Below are 15,976 nucleotides of genomic sequence, written 5' to 3' on the forward strand. Positions count from 1 at the left end.
ATTGTCATAGACAGACTGTTGGCAGAAATCTGGACACTGAGTGCTGTTGATGGGTCTCAGAAGGAAATGGGAAACATTGTTTTTTTAATTAAAAAAATTTTTTAAATTCAATTAACTAACATAGTGTATTATTAGTTTCAGAGGTAGAGTTCAGTGATTCATCAGTCTTATATTAACACCCAGTGCTCATTACATCACATGCCTTCCCTAATGTCATCTCCCAGTTATCCCATCCCCCTAGCCCCATATCCCCCTCCCCTCCAGCAACCATCAGTTTATTTCCTATGATTAAGAGTCTTTTATGGTTTGTCTCCCTTGGAAGTGAGAAACATTTTATTGGAAAATGGAAGACAAAGGATCCTTGTCATACAGTGGCAGAAGCAGAAAACCCTGTAGAATTTTATCTTACAGTTATGTGCAAGTCAGAACTTATAAGTGATGTACTCAAATGTTTCATTGAGATTTCCAAGACAAGTGCTAAGGTGTGGCCTGGTTTCATCTTGTGGCTTAAGAGAGGAGATAAACATGAGAAGAAAAAGATAAATTGGTAGAAGAATTATTAAAAAAAAAAAAAAAGGATCAGGGGCCTGGTGATTTGGGAAATTCTCAACCTATCTATATTGCAAGAAACACTACAGTTTGGAGATTTAGACAAGGATATGACAGGACAATCTTTTGCTGGTACCTGGGAAGGATCTAGAGGTCATAGTATTCAAATCCCACAGAGGACTCTTTGAAAAGATTAAGTGTGTGACCCAGCCATCTCAGGAGAAGCCACAGATGGAGATGGCATTCTCCTTTGTGGAGGGGCTCTGGTTTATGGGATTGAACCCCCAGACAGACACAGGAGACCCACAGGTTTCTTGAGAATATTATAGCAGCAGAGATTTTGTGCATTTAAGTACAAAAAGACGAAGAGAAAATGAAGTGAAAGAAGGCTAACAGACCCCCCAAATTCTATTGGCAGGAGGCTGACAAAAAATTCTGCAGCAAACACTCCATAAAAAGGGAAAGATGCCTCAGAGGGAGGGTGGAGCCATGAGCCCAGAGGGACAATAGCAGCTGTCAAGCAATGTCAGGAAAGGGTCTATGATTTTCTTTTGAGAGTTGCAATGTAATACATATTCTGTATACCAGTAATATAGATCTACAGTGGCGTCAAGAAGGCTCATTTACTGAGTGCTCTCCCCCTTTCAGACAATATTGTAAATGCATTTCAGTTTGATTCTTCTACCAGTCTTATGAAGTAGGTATTCATATGCCTCTTTTAGAAACATGTACAACTTATGGTTTGGCGAGACCAAGAAACTTGCCCATGATCACAGAGCAGGGGTGGAGCAGGCTGCTTTCAGAGTGGGTACCACTTGGCTGCATTTCCTCTTCCTCCTCTGGTGAGTTAGGGTGACATAGTAAAAGTCACCTTAAAAATACTAACTCGTGGGCCAAAAAGATATTTTTCAGGAACCTAAAATAGTTTATGGCATTAACATATGAGAAGAGAGGAAAAAAAAAAAAGACCGACTGGAAGACAGCTATCAGCAGTTCCTCCTGTAAGTACTCCACACAGAACAAAATTTGTCTAAGAATTCTGAATATTTCCATCCTCTGGCCCTGCTAACCATTTAATAAGATAAGAGTACTTCAAGGGACTTTAGCCTTTGAATACTCTACCTTAGAGAATTCAAATACGAGACACAAATATCAAATTCTGTGCTCATGACAAAACCTATGGTTTTAACATAGCTCCAAATAGAAAATGTGGAGAGCACATATGCCTAAGGAAACTGGTCCACAGGAGAAACACATTTCTCATTGGAGTCACTAAAAATGACAATCTTGGAGATGTGCAGTTAGGTGATGTAATGTAGTTAAAGCATAGATTTCAGAGGAGGATAGACTAAGTGTGAATTACAGTTCCATCACCAGATAGCTACGTAACAATAGATACAGCTGTCTTGTAGGACAATAGTGAGGACAAAATAGGATTTCATGGGCCATGCTTAGTACAATGCCTAGAACATAGCATGCACGCAGTATAGGTTAGCTATTGTTATTATGATTATACCCTGATCCCTGAGACCTGGTTAATGTGATTGAGAAGACACATCAGGTTCCTTAGTCTATAGGATGAAGGAGAAGACCTGCCACTACAGCAAAACTCTTGCAGGGGTAATCTATTCTGTCTGAATATGGAATTTCATGAAACAGAGTAATTTCAGAGAATAAAGGGAGAAGGAAGAGACAAAAAAAGGATTGTGAACATGTTATCAAGTAAGACTGTTAAGTTCCAATCATGCAAAACACAGCAAGTCACAAATAGAACAAACACACCCCACTGTCACCACAATTTCATAAAATAAAGAACATTTCAACATCAAAATATAATAAAGAAATAATCTAGGAATTAAGAATGGCTCTTTGAATGAATTTAACTTTCTGAAAAACACACTTAATGCCTTGGTTTTTCTGTCTGATGCAGGTCAATGAAAAATGCCATTCTTTTTGGTGCTGTATGTGGACTGGCATTTAGGAAAGATTGATAGAGATCATTTTGACAGGTCTGTTGTCCACCAACTAGTTGATGTTGCTGGGGGATAACCAAACTTACTCCTCTATTTATAGGCAAGGTTGCACTAAATTTCTGTTCGTCCTCATATTTTTATGAACAAATACTGAGCACATGATCTGGCTATGCCAGAATGCACAGAGGTATCCCTGAGCTGGGGCAGAACAGATCACAAGGAGAGAATAACCTGGTGGTTGCTAGAAAGAAGGAGGGGCTGGGTGGGGTGGGTGGAGGGAGAAATGGGTGTAGAGGAGTAAGGGATACACACTTCAAGCTGTAAAATAAATAAGGCACAGGAATAAAAAGTACAGCACAGGGAATACAGTTAATAATACTATAAGAATTTTGTATGGTGACAGGCGGTGAACATTTCAGAATCTATAGACTTGTTGAATCACTATGTTGTACACCTGAAACAAATATACTATTATGTGTCCATGATACTTCGATTAAAAATTTTTAAAAATTAAAAAAAAAGAATATTAATTTCTCCTTAGACACACCTAACATGATTTCAGTATATATTACTATATTCTAGGTGCTTTTTGTGAGTTTTAAATTTACACTGTTTTGCCTGAGCGTCACAGCAACATCATTCTCCTTAGAGAATACTAGGTCAAATTACTATTTAGTAGGTCAAATTATTATTCCCATTTACAGACAAAGTGTCTAAGGCATACGGAGGTTAAATGTCACCTTCTAACAAGCATTGGAGCTGGGATTCCACCCTGATTGTCTTACTTCATAACCACACCCAAGTACTTATCTCTATCAGCCAAGCTTGTCATCTGTGAGGGAGAGGGACACATAAACAGATTATTTCAGCAAAATAACATTATTAAGACCTAGACAGGAATGTATAGAATTAATCACTGGCTTATCCTGAAGTTCAAAAAAAGCTTCTTTAAGAAGATGATGAGCCAAGATGTCCATTGACAGATGAATGGATAAAGAAGATGTGATGTATGTATGTATGTATGTGTATATATACATATATATAGATACATACATACATACACACAATGGAATATTATGCAGCCATCAAAAGGAATGAAATCTTGCCATTTGCAATGACATGGATGGAACTGGAGGGTATTATGCTGAGCAAAATAAGTCAATCAGAGAAAGACATGTATCATATGACCTCACTGATATGAAGAATTCTTAATCTCAGGAAACAAACTGAAGGTTGCTGGAGTGGTGGGGGGTGGGAGGGATGGGGTGGCTGGGTGATAGACATTGGAAAGGGCATTATGTGCTATGGTGAGCGCTGTGAATTGTGTAAGACTGATGAATCACAGACCTGTACCTTTGAAACAAATAATACATTATATGTTAAAAAAAATAAAAGAAAAAGATAGTAGGAAGGGAAAAATGAAGGGGAGGGAATTGGAGGGGGAGATGAACTATGAGAGACTATGGATTCTGAGAAACAAACTGAAGGTTCTAGAGGGAGGAAGGTGGGGGGATGGGTTAGCCTGGTGATGGGTATTAAAGAGGGTGCTTATTAAATGGAGCACTGGGTGTTATGCACAAACAATGAATCATGGAACACTACATCAAAAACTAATGATGTAATGTATAGTGATTAACATAACATAATAAAAGAAAAAAAAGAAGATGATGCTTAGGGCACCTGGGTGGCTCAGTCGGTTAAGCGTCTGCCTTTGGTTCAGGTCATGATCCCAGGGTCCTAAGATTGAGTCCCGCATTGGGCTCCCTGCTCAGCAGGGAGTCTGCTTCTCCCTCTCCCTCTTCCTCTGTGCTCTCCCTCCCTCTCTCTCTGTCTCAAATAAGTAAGTAAAATTAAAAAAAAAAAAAAGGAAAAGAAGATGATGCTTGAATACAGTCTTCAAGGAGAAGATGATAAGAAGAGGATTCCTGAGAGAGAAAACAGGGAATGTCCGGCTATATCAAAGGCATATAGAAACCATGCAGCTTGTGGGCAGTCCCATACAGTTCAAGATTAACAAGTATAAACAACTTGAAGGAGGTTTTCGAAAAAATAACATTAATATTCATATGGAAACCTACTGTTATAATGGAAGTTTAGGGGGCAGAACATTTTGCTTCCTCCACTCTTTCCTGCAGGGGAATATCTATAAGCAGGACCATGGCTTTAAATGGCCAGACATCTATATCAGAGATTTTCTTTGCTTCTTTTCTGCTTGGTTAATTAAATCAAGCTTTTAACAAGCCTAACCCCAGACCAAAACATGTCTATACATGGGGAAGGTGAAGAATATATGCTTCCTCATATCTGGAGCATTTATATTTAGGATTTTTCAGGTTTGTTTCCTTGTGGAATAGTTAAGAATGAGATGGTCAGTGGGAAAGTTGGGCTCAGCAATGTCTCAGCACAAAGGGCTGAAGTCTTTCCTGACGGAGCACCACTTCTTCCCATGGTATAGTGATGAAGGTGTTTACGCTGCTTGCTTGGGAAGCATTTTGGAAGTATTAAGAGGGAAGATCTTGTGAAAATCTGTTAATGTGGAAAAAAGTTTAAGATTTTGTGAAGATTTGTTAATGTTGAAGCATATAATCAGGCTTGGTTGGGATTATTACTCTACTCTTATGGCATATGGGAGGCCATGTGGTCAGTAACATCTCTTAAAATCCTGCTAAGCAGTAGGCATCTATTTTAATTTAATGATCTTAGTGCCCAGGGGCCACAACTCTAAGAGAGTAGGGGTCTGGTTTGTTATCACTGGCAGGAAATGATGTGATGGAACAAAATAGAGCTAATTTATGCACGGCTCTGTATGCCGTCTGAAGGAGCACATAAATGGCTGTGAATCATGGGTGGATTTTAAGAAATGGAGTCTCAGATGGTTCAATATGAAATAGTATTTTTGTATGACAGTGTAGAAGATGGAACAGTGGATCAAATACAGGAGGAGAGCACCTGGAAGCAGGAGGAGGAGCATGGGTTACGGAGTGAGATGCAGCAAGGTTCAAATCCTGGATCTCTGACTCCTGGATTTGACTCCTGGAAGGTTACTTCAATCTTTTTGAAGGCTCAGTTTCCTCCACTGTATGGAGGAAGGTGGGAGGATCTAACTCACGGTGTTGTGAGATTTAAAAGATCATCTGTACAGAGTGCCCCACAAAGCACCTGTCATAATAAATGACATTATCACATTCTGTAATTTTTAGGTGCCCGTTACATTTTCCCAATCATATGCAATGCTAATGCTGGAAATTTCTTGGGAAGCTAATGATATAAGATAATGATATCTTTCTTTTGTGCAATTAAGTATAAAACTTTGAATGAAAATCTCTCATGAAGAGATCTCATTGATTAAAATTAAGCCTGATCAAGATATAGATGTTTGACATGACACCTTAACCTGAAACCGTAGGGAGTGAGTCTCTGGTGAGATAGATGTGAGGGAATGAACACATTGCAGAAATGCGAGGGTGGTTGGCAGTGGACGTGTTGTGAGAACAAAAGGCGAACGTTTTACAAAATGGCCAGCACTGCTAATTGGGTCCATCTGTAGTTTGCTCAAGCTAAAAATTCTAATTTTCTTTCTTCTGAGTTTTCAGGTTTTATTCTTCCATCCAATAGCACTTTGTATCGGAATGAAATTCTCTGAATGCAATTTAAGAGTAGGTTGTGTTACTACTGAATGACCATCTGGCTCCATTTTTTTTTTTTTTTCCTACTAGTAGTTTCAGAGTAGGGTCTTCAGTCTTGCAGGTGGTTTGAAGTGGCTATTTGGAGCCAGTCATATCCTTGTAGTCGAGTTTATTTTTTCAGTGGTGAAGCAATAAGGTCATTGTCATCCTCTAAAATAATGGATTTATTTGACAGCCTCAGATGTCTATTCTTGAACAGAAACCCTGCTTTTGCTGCATTCAGTAGTAGATTTCATAGGCTACTTTTTGGTTAAAAAACTCTAGAAGGATGACTTAGAGACAGAGTGAAGCTATTGCATAAGTTGAATGGAGCTGCTGTGGTGTGAGTTCTTTGACCTCTTTTGTGATCAAAACTAAAATTGGTTTTTCTCCATAGTTTTGGACTGGGAGTCTCTCCTTCCTAAGCCAATTTATTCTTCCATTTTTTCCAAACGAAGTTGAGCACAGAAAGATTTGCAGTAACAACCACCCACTGATAGTAGATGTAATTGAGATAAATATATTTAAAGCATTATTTTTTTTTACAAATTAAAACTGGTTTATTCTCATATTACATTTTTATGAAATGGTGCTGCCATGATTTATAATGATCTGAAAACAAAAAGAAAATTAGTTTGAGCAAAGAGTCAAATGAAAGAGCCATGTGGTTATTTGAATATGGTCTATTTTTCCACATCAGCTCAATAGTTCTAAGATTGGACGGTGTGGATTAAGAAATAGTTTATTACCAAAAAGATTTAAATGGGTATTGATAGGGTAAGATCAATTATTTCCCTTACAGAATATGTCCTGAGCATAGATGCAATTGGCATCAACCTAATTCACAGTAAGAATGGCCACAAAAGATTCTGTTGTCCTAAGATTCACTCTCCCTGGGTTTCCAGGTCTCACACTGGGTTCTCACACTGGCCCTTCTTTGGGGAGAAGGTGTCATGATGTGAGTCAATGCCTCTCCTCAAATATTTTTTGAGAGTATCACCTTGTTGATGGAGAGACAGGCTTTGCAACACATCTCTCTACTTCTCAGCCATTCATGGTTGGACCAAAAGTGGGCAAAAGCAGGATGCCAGAAACAAATGGCCAAATAGGTAAACTTGGGCCATTAGATTTTCTTGTCACTTTGAATGAAGATATGCTGAGACTGTGCCCATTAGCAGGATGTCAGGGAGCTTTTCTGGGGACCCTGGTCGGCAAACTAACTCCATACACAGGTTGAGGAAATAAACACGATATTGAATACAGGAGGAGGACATTGGTAAAGATAGAGGAGATGGGGCAGATATGCAGAGAAGCCGAGATTTGGTAAATCTTTAAATTACCAAACTCAGGCTCTTCCCTCATTTGTCTTTGTTCACTCTGCCCCTTCTGCCTGGAACGACTTTACCCTCTGCCATCCCTACCCTGTGGAAGAATAAGCACACTTTCTCTGAGATGTACCCCGGGCACCACCTCCTGGAAGCTTTGCTACTAGCTTCAGACCAGGTGCCCCCTCCCCTTTCTCTGGCCTGCACTCATCATGCTGCCCTGAGATCATCTGATACATGTCTATCTCTCTCCCTAAACTGTTAGTTCCTTGAGGACAGGAACTGCTTTGCGTGGCAAGTAGTAGGTATTTTATAAATGTTCAGTGAATGAATGGATGAAGCACCTTATGGAATGCAATTGAAAACACACAGAACTTAATAAATGACATCTCAGTTGAAAAATAGCTTCTTTTTTTTTAAGATTTTATTTATTTATTAGAGAGAGAGAGAGATCGTGCACGAAGTGGGGGGAGGGGCAGAGGGAGACGCAGACTCCCCACTGAGCAGAGAGCCCAATGTGGAGCTCAATCCTAGGACCCTGGGATCATGACCTGAGCCCGAGGCAGACGCTTAACCAACTGAACCACCCAGGCCCCTGAAGAACAGCTTCTTATAAAGAATAATAGTTGATAGTGACAAAGTGCTCACTGTGTGTCAGGGGTATTGACGCATTTTTTATATATTAACTTATTTAATTGTGCCTCCCCCAAATAGGTTGTGAGTACTCTTAATACCTCTGTTACAACTGAGGAAATGAAAGCCCAGAGAGGTTAAGAGACCTGGCCAAGTTTACACAGCTAGTGGCAGAGGAGGCAACAGAATGCAAGTGGCCTACCCTCAGAGCCTGCACTCTAATTTGCTCCACTGCGCTACCTCTGTGTCATCATGTACAGATTTCAGCACCAATATTTTTTATGTAAATATTTTTATTTTACTTTACAAATTGATATATAACTGGCATATAGCATTATATTAGTTTCAGGTGTACACCAATGACTCAATATTTGTATGCAAAATGATCACTGCAGTAAGTCTAGTTAACATCCATCACCACAAATAGTTATAATATTTTTTTCTTGTCATGAGAACTCTTAAGATTTACTCTCTTAGCAACTTTCAAATATATAATACAGTATTGTTAATTATGGTCACTATGCTATATATTACATTCCCAGGACTTGTTTTATAACTGAAAGTTTGTACATTTTGACCACCTTCACCCATTTTGACCACCTCTCCATCCCCTACCTTTGTCAACCACCAATCTCTTTTCTGTGTCTGAGTTTTTTGTTTGTTTGTTTGTTTGATTCCACATATAAGAGAGATGGTTTGGTATTTGTCTTTCTATCTATCTTAGCATAATGCCTGCAAGATCCATCCATGTTGTTGCAAATGATAAAATTTCCTTCTTTTTTAATGGCTGAATAATATGCCATTGTGTCTGTGTGCATGTGTGTGTGGGTGTATATATCTCTATCTCTGTCTCTATCTCTATCTCTATATTTCTTTATCTATTTTCTTTATCCATTTATCCATCGATGGACACTTAGGTTGTTTCCTTATCTTAGCTATTATAAATCATGCGGCAACGAACATGGGAATGCAGTTATCTTTTTTCTTTTTTTTTATGTTATGTTAATCACCATACATTACATCATTAGTTTTTGATGTAGTGATCCATGATTCATTGTTTGCGTATAACACCCAGTGCTCCATTCAATACGTGCCCTCTTTAATACCCATCACCAGGCTAACCCATTCCCCTCTAGAACCTTCAGTTTGTTTCTCAGAGTCCATAGTCTCTCATGGTTCTTCTCCCCCTCCAATTTCCCCCCCTTCATTCTTCCCTTCCTGCCTTCTTTTTTTTTTTTTTTTTTAAATATATAATGTATTATTTGTTTCAGAGGTACAGGTCTGTGATTCAACAGTCTTGCACAATTCACAGCACTCACCAAAGGACATACCTTCCCCAATGTCTATCACCCAGCCACCCATCCCTCCTACCCCCCACCACTCCAGCAAACCTCAGTTTGTTTCCTGAGATTAAGAATTCCTCATATCAGTGAGGTCATATGATACATATCTTTCTCTGATTGACTTATTTTGCTCAACATAACAACCCCCAATTCCATCCATGTCGCTGTAAATGGCAAGATTTCATTCCTTTTGATGGCTGCATAATATTCCATTGTATATATATACACCACATCTTCTTTATCCATTCATCTGTCGATGGACATCTTGGCTCTTTCCACAGTTTGGCTATTGTGGACATTGCTGCTATAAACATTGGGGTGCACGTACCCCTTCAGGTGCCTACATTTGTATCTTTGGGGTAAATACCCAGTAGTGCAATTGCTGGATCATATGGTAGCTCTATTTTCAACTTTTTGAGGAACCTCCATACTGTTTTCCAGAGTGGCTGCACCAGCTTGCATTCCCACCAACAGTGTAGGAGGGTTCCCCTTTCTCGGCATCCCCGCCAACATCTGTCGTTTCCTGACTTGTTAATTTTAGCCATTCTGACTGGTGTGAGGTGGTAACTCATTGAGGTTTTGATTTGGATTTCCCTGATGCCAAGTGATGTTGAGCACTTTTTCATGTGTCTATTGGCCATTTGGATGTCTTCTTTGGAAAAATGTCTGTTCATGTTTTCTGCTCATTTCTTGATTGGATCATTTGTTCTTTGGGTGTTGAGTTTAAGAAGTTCTTTATAGATTTTGGATACTAGCCTTTTATATGATATGTCATTTGCAAATATCTTCTCCCATTCTGTCGGTTGTCTTTTGGTTTTGTTGACTGTTTCTTTTGCTGTGCAAAAGCTTTTTATCTTGATGAGGTCCCAATAGTTCATTTTTGCCCTTGCTTCCCTTACCTTTGGCGATGTTTCTAGGAAGAAGTTGCTGCGGCTGAGGTCAACTGTGTTCTTCAGGATTTTGATGGATTCCTGTCTCATATTGAGGTCTTTCAACCATTTGGAGACTATTTTTGTGTGTGGTGTAAGGAAATGGTGCAGTTTCATTCTTCTGCATGTGGCTGTCCAATTTTCCCAACACCATTTGTTGAAGAGACGGCCTTTTTTCCATTGGACATTCCTTCCTGCTTTATCGAAGATTAGTTGACCATAGAGTTGAGGGTCCATTTCTGGGCTCTCTATTCGGTTCCATTGATCTATGTGTCTGTTTTTGTGCCAGTACCATACTATCTTGGTGATGACAGCTTTGTAATAAAGCTGGAAGTCAGGAATTGTGATGCCGCCAGCTTTGCTTTTCTTTTTCAACCTTCCTCTGGCTATTCGGGGTCTTTTCGGGGTCCATACATATTTTAGGATTATTTGTTCCATTTCTTTGAAAAAAGTGGATGGTACTTTGATGGGGATTGCATTGAATGTGTAGATTACTCTAGGTAGCATTGACATCTTCACAATATTTGTTCTTCCAATCCATGAGCATGGAATGTTTTTCCATTTCTTTGTGACTTCGTCAATTTCTTTCATGAGTATTTTATAGTTTTCTGAGTACAGATTCTTTGCCTCTTTGGTTAGATTTATTCCTAGGTATCTTATAGTTTTGGGTGCAATTGTAAATGGGATCGACTCCTTAATGTCTCTTTCTTCTGTTTTGTTGTTGGTGCATAGGAATGCCACTGATTTCTGTGCATTGATTTTGTATCCTGCCACTTGACTGAATTCATGTATGAGTTCTAGCAATTTTGGGGTGCAGTCTTTTGGGTTTTCCACATAAAGTATCGTATCATCTACAAAGAGTGAGAGTTTGACTTCTTCTTTGTCAATTTGGATGCCTTTTATTTCTTTTTTTTGTCTGATTGCTGTGGCTAGGACTTCTAGTACTATGTTGAATAGCAGTGGTCATAGTGGACATCCCTGCCGCATTCCTGACCTTAGGGGGAAAGCTCTCAGTTTTTCCCCATTGAGAATGATATTTGCTATAGGTTTTTCATAAATGGCTTTTATGATATTGAGGTATGTACCCTCTATGCCTATACTCTGAAGGGTTTTGATCAAGAAAGGATGCTGTACTTTTTCAAATGCTTTTTCTTTATCTCTTGAGAGGATCATATGGTTCTTGTTCTTTCTTTTGTTAATGTATTGTATCACATTGATTGATTTGTGGATGTTGAACCAACCTTGCAGCCCAGGGATAAATCCCACTTGGTCATGGTGAATAATCCTTTTAATGTACTGTTTGATCCTATTGGCTAGTATTTTGGTGAGAATTTTTGCATCCATGTTCATCAAAGATATTGGTAATTCTCCTTTTTGATGGGGTCTTTGGTTTTGGGATCAAGATAATGGTGGCCTCATAAAAGGAGTTTGGAAGTTTTCCTTCCATTTCTATATTTTGGAACAGTTTCAGAAGACTAGGTTTAATTCTTCTTTAAATGTTTGGTAGAATTCCCCTGGGCAGCCATCTGGCCCTGGGCTTTTGTTTGTTGGGAGATTTTTGATGACTGCTTCAATTTCCTTAGTGGTTATAGGTCTGTTCAGGTTTTCTATTTCTTCATGGTTCAGTTTTGGTAGTTGATACATCTCTAGGCATGCCTCCATTTCTTCCAGGTTATCTAATTTGCTGGCATAGAGTTGCTCATAATATGTTCTTATAATTGTTTGTATTTCTTTGGTGTTGGTTGTGATCTCTCCTCTTTCATTCATGATTTTGTTGATTTGGGTCCTTTCTCTTCTCTTTTTGATAAGTCTGGCCAGGGGTTTATCCATCTTGTTAATTCTTTCAAAGAACCAGCTCCTAGTTTCGTTGATCTGTTCTACTGTTCTTTTGGTTCTATTTCATTGATTTCTGCTCTGATCTTTACTATTTCTCTTCTCCTGCTGGGTTTCAGCTTTATTTGCTGTTTTCTCTCCAGCTCCTTTAGGTGTAGGATTAGGTTGTGTATTTGAGACCTTTCTTATTTCCTGAGAAAGGCTTGTATTGCTATATACTTTCCTCTTAGGACTGCCTTTGCTGCATCCCAAAGATTTTGAACAGTTGTGTTTTCATTTTCATTTGTTTCCATGAATTTTTAAAATTTTTAAAATTTTTAAATTTTTATTTATTTTTTTGTAGTTTTTAATTTTATTATATTATGTTAGTCACCATACAATACATCATTAGTTTTTGATGTAGTGATCCACGATCCATTGTTTTCGTATAACACCCAGTGCTCCATGCAGTATGTGCCCTCCTTAATACCCATCACCAGGCTAACCAGTCCCCCCACCCCCTGCCCTCTAGAACCCTGTTTGTTTCTCAGGTCCATAGTCTCTCATGGTTCATCTCTCCCTCCAATTTCCCCCCCATTCCCTTCCTTCTCCTAATGTCCTCCATGTTATTCCTTATGTTCCACAAATAAGTGAAACCATATGATAATTGACTTTCTCTGCTTTACTGATTTCACTTAGCATAATCTCCTCCAGTCCCATCCATGTTGATGTAAAAGTTGGGTATTAATCCTTTCTGATGGCTGAGGAATATTCCATTGTATACATGGACCACATCTTCTTTATCCATTCATCTGTTGAAGGGCATCTTGGCTCTTTCCACAGTTTGGCTATTGCGGATATTGCTTCTATGAATACTGAGGGGCATATGGCTCTTCTTTTCACTACATCTGTGTCTTTGGGGTAAATACCCAGGAATGCAATTGCTGGGTAATAGGGTAGCTCTATTTTTAAATTTTTGAGGAACTTCCACACTGTTTTCCAAAGTGGCTGTACCAACTTGCATTCCCACCAACAGTGTAAGAGGGTTCCCCTTTCTCCAAAACCTCTCCAACATTTGTTGTTTCTTTCCCTGTCCATTTTTGCCATTCTAACTGGTGTAAGGTGGTATCTCAGTGTGGTTTTGATTTGGATTGCCCTGATGTCTAATGATGATGAACATTTTTTCATGTGTCTGTTAGCCATTTGTATGTCTTCTTCAGAGAAATGTCTTTTCATATCTTCTGCCCACTTTTTGACTTGATTATTTGTTTTTTGGTTGTTGAGTTTGAGAAGTTCTTTATAGATTTTGGATACCAGTCCTTTACCTGTAGTGTCATTTGCAAATATCTTCTCCCATTCTGTGCGTTGCCTCTTTGTTTTGTTGACTGTTTCCTTTGCTGTGCAGAAGCTTTTTATCTTGATGAAGTCTCAAAAGTTCTTTTTTGCTTTTGTTTCACTAGCCTTTGGAGATGTATCTTGAAAGAAGTTGCTGTGGCCGATGTCAAAGAGGTTACTACTTATGTTCTCCTCTAGGATTTTGATGGATTCCTGTCTCACATTGAGGTTTTTCATCCACTTTGAGTTTATCTTTGTGAGTGGTATTAGAGAATGGTCGAGTTTCATTCTTCAGCATGTGGCTGTCCAATTTTCCCAGCACCATTTATTGAAGAGACTGTCTTTTTTCCATTGCATATTTTTCTTGCTTTGTCAAAGATTATTTGACCATAGAGTTAAGGGTCCATATCTGGGTTCTCTATTCTCTTCTATTGGTCTGTATGTCTGTTTTTGTGCCAGTACCATGCTGTCTTGGTGATCATGACTTTGTAATATAGCTAGAAATTGGGCAACTTGATGCCCCCAGCTTTGTGTTTCTTTTTCAACATCTCCCTGGTGATTCAGGGTCTTTTCTGATTCCATACAAATTTTAGGATTGTTTGTTCCAGCACTTTGAAAAATGTCATTGGAATTTTGATCGGGGTGGCATTGAAGGTATAGATTGCTCTGGGTAGCATAGACATTTTAACAATGTTTATTCTTCTCATCCATGAGCATGGAATATTTTTCCATCTTTTTGTGTCTTCTTCAATTTCTTTCATGAGTGTTTTGTAGTTCCTAGAGTATAGACCCTTTACCTCTTTGGTTAGGTTTATTCTGAGGTATCTTATGGTTTTTGGTGCTATTATAAATGGAATCATTTCTTTAATTTCTCTTTCTACAGTTGCGTTGTTAGTGTATAAGAAAACAACTGATTTCTGTGCATTGGTTTTGTATCCTGCCACAGTACTGAATTGCTGGATGAGTTCTAGTAATTTGGGGGTGGAGTCTTTTGGGTTTTCCACATAAAGTATCATGTTGTCTGTGAAAAGAGAGAGTTTGACTTCTTCTTTGCCAATTTGAATACCTTTTATTTCTTTTTATTGTCTGATTGCTGTTGCTAGGACTTCTAGTACTATGTTGAACAACAGTGGTGAGAGTGGGCATCCTTGATGTGTTCCTGATCTTAAGGGAAAGGCTCTCAGCTTTTCCCCATTGAGGATGATATTCGCTGTGGGTTTTTCATAGATGGATTTTATGAACTTGAGGAATGTTCCCTCTATCCCTATACTCTGAAGAGTTTTAATCAGGAAAAGATGCTGTATTTTGTCAAATGCTTTTTCTGCATCAATTGAGAGGACCATATGGTTCTTCTCTCTCCTCTAATTAATGTGTTCTATCACATTGATTGATTTACGAATGTTGAACCACCCTTGTAACCCGGGGATAAATCCCACGTGGTTGGTGGATGATCCTTTTAATGTATTGTTGGATCCTATTAGCTAGGATTTTGTTGAGGATTTTGGAATCCATATTCATCAGGGATATCGGTCTGAAATTCTCCTTTTTGATGGGGTCTTTGCCTGGTTTGGGGATTAAGGTAATGCTGGCCTCATAGAATGAGTTTGGAAGTTTTCCTTCTGTTTCTATTTTTTGAAACAGCTTCAGTAGAATAGATATTATTTCTTCTTTGACTGTTCGGTAGAATTCCCCAGGGAATCCATCAGTCCCTGGACTCTTGTTTTTTGGGAGGTTTTTGATCACTGCTTCAATCTCATTACTGGTTATTGGCCTATTCAGTTGTCAGTTTCTTCCTGTTTCAGTCTTGGCAGCTTATAGGTTTCCAGGAAGGCCTCCATTTCATCCAGATTGCTCAGTTTATTGGCATATAGTTGTTGATAACAATTTCTAATAATTGTTTCTATTTCCTTGGTGTTAGTCGTGATCTCTCCCCTTTCATTCATAATTTTATTAATTTGGGTCCTTTCTCTCTTCTTTTGGATGAGTCTGGCCAGTGGTTTATCAATCTTATTAATTCTTTCAAAGAACCAACTTCTAGTTTCGTTGATCTGATCTACTGTGTTTCTGGTTTCTAATTCATTGATCTCTGCTTTAATTTTAATTATTTCTCTTCTAATGCGTGGCTTAGGCATTGTTTGTTGCTTTTTCTCTATTTCTTTAAGGTGTAGAGTTAGTTGGTGAATTCGGGATTTTTCTATTTTTTTGAGTGAGGCTTGGATGGCTATGTATTTCCCCCTTAGGACCACCTTTGCAGTATCCCATAGGTTTTGGACCGATGTGTTTTCGTTCTCATTGATTTCCATGAATTGTTTAAGTTCTTCTTTGATTTCTTGGTTGACCCAAACATTCTTGAGCAGAGTGGTCTTTAGCTTCCAAGTGTTTGAATTTCTGCCAAATTTTTTCTTGTGATTG

The sequence above is a fragment of the Mirounga leonina genome, unplaced genomic scaffold (assembly GCF_011800145.1).
Source record: "Mirounga leonina isolate KUSES-001 unplaced genomic scaffold, KU_Mleo_1.0 Mir_151, whole genome shotgun sequence".
Classification (NCBI taxonomy): domain Eukaryota; kingdom Metazoa; phylum Chordata; class Mammalia; order Carnivora; family Phocidae; genus Mirounga; species Mirounga leonina.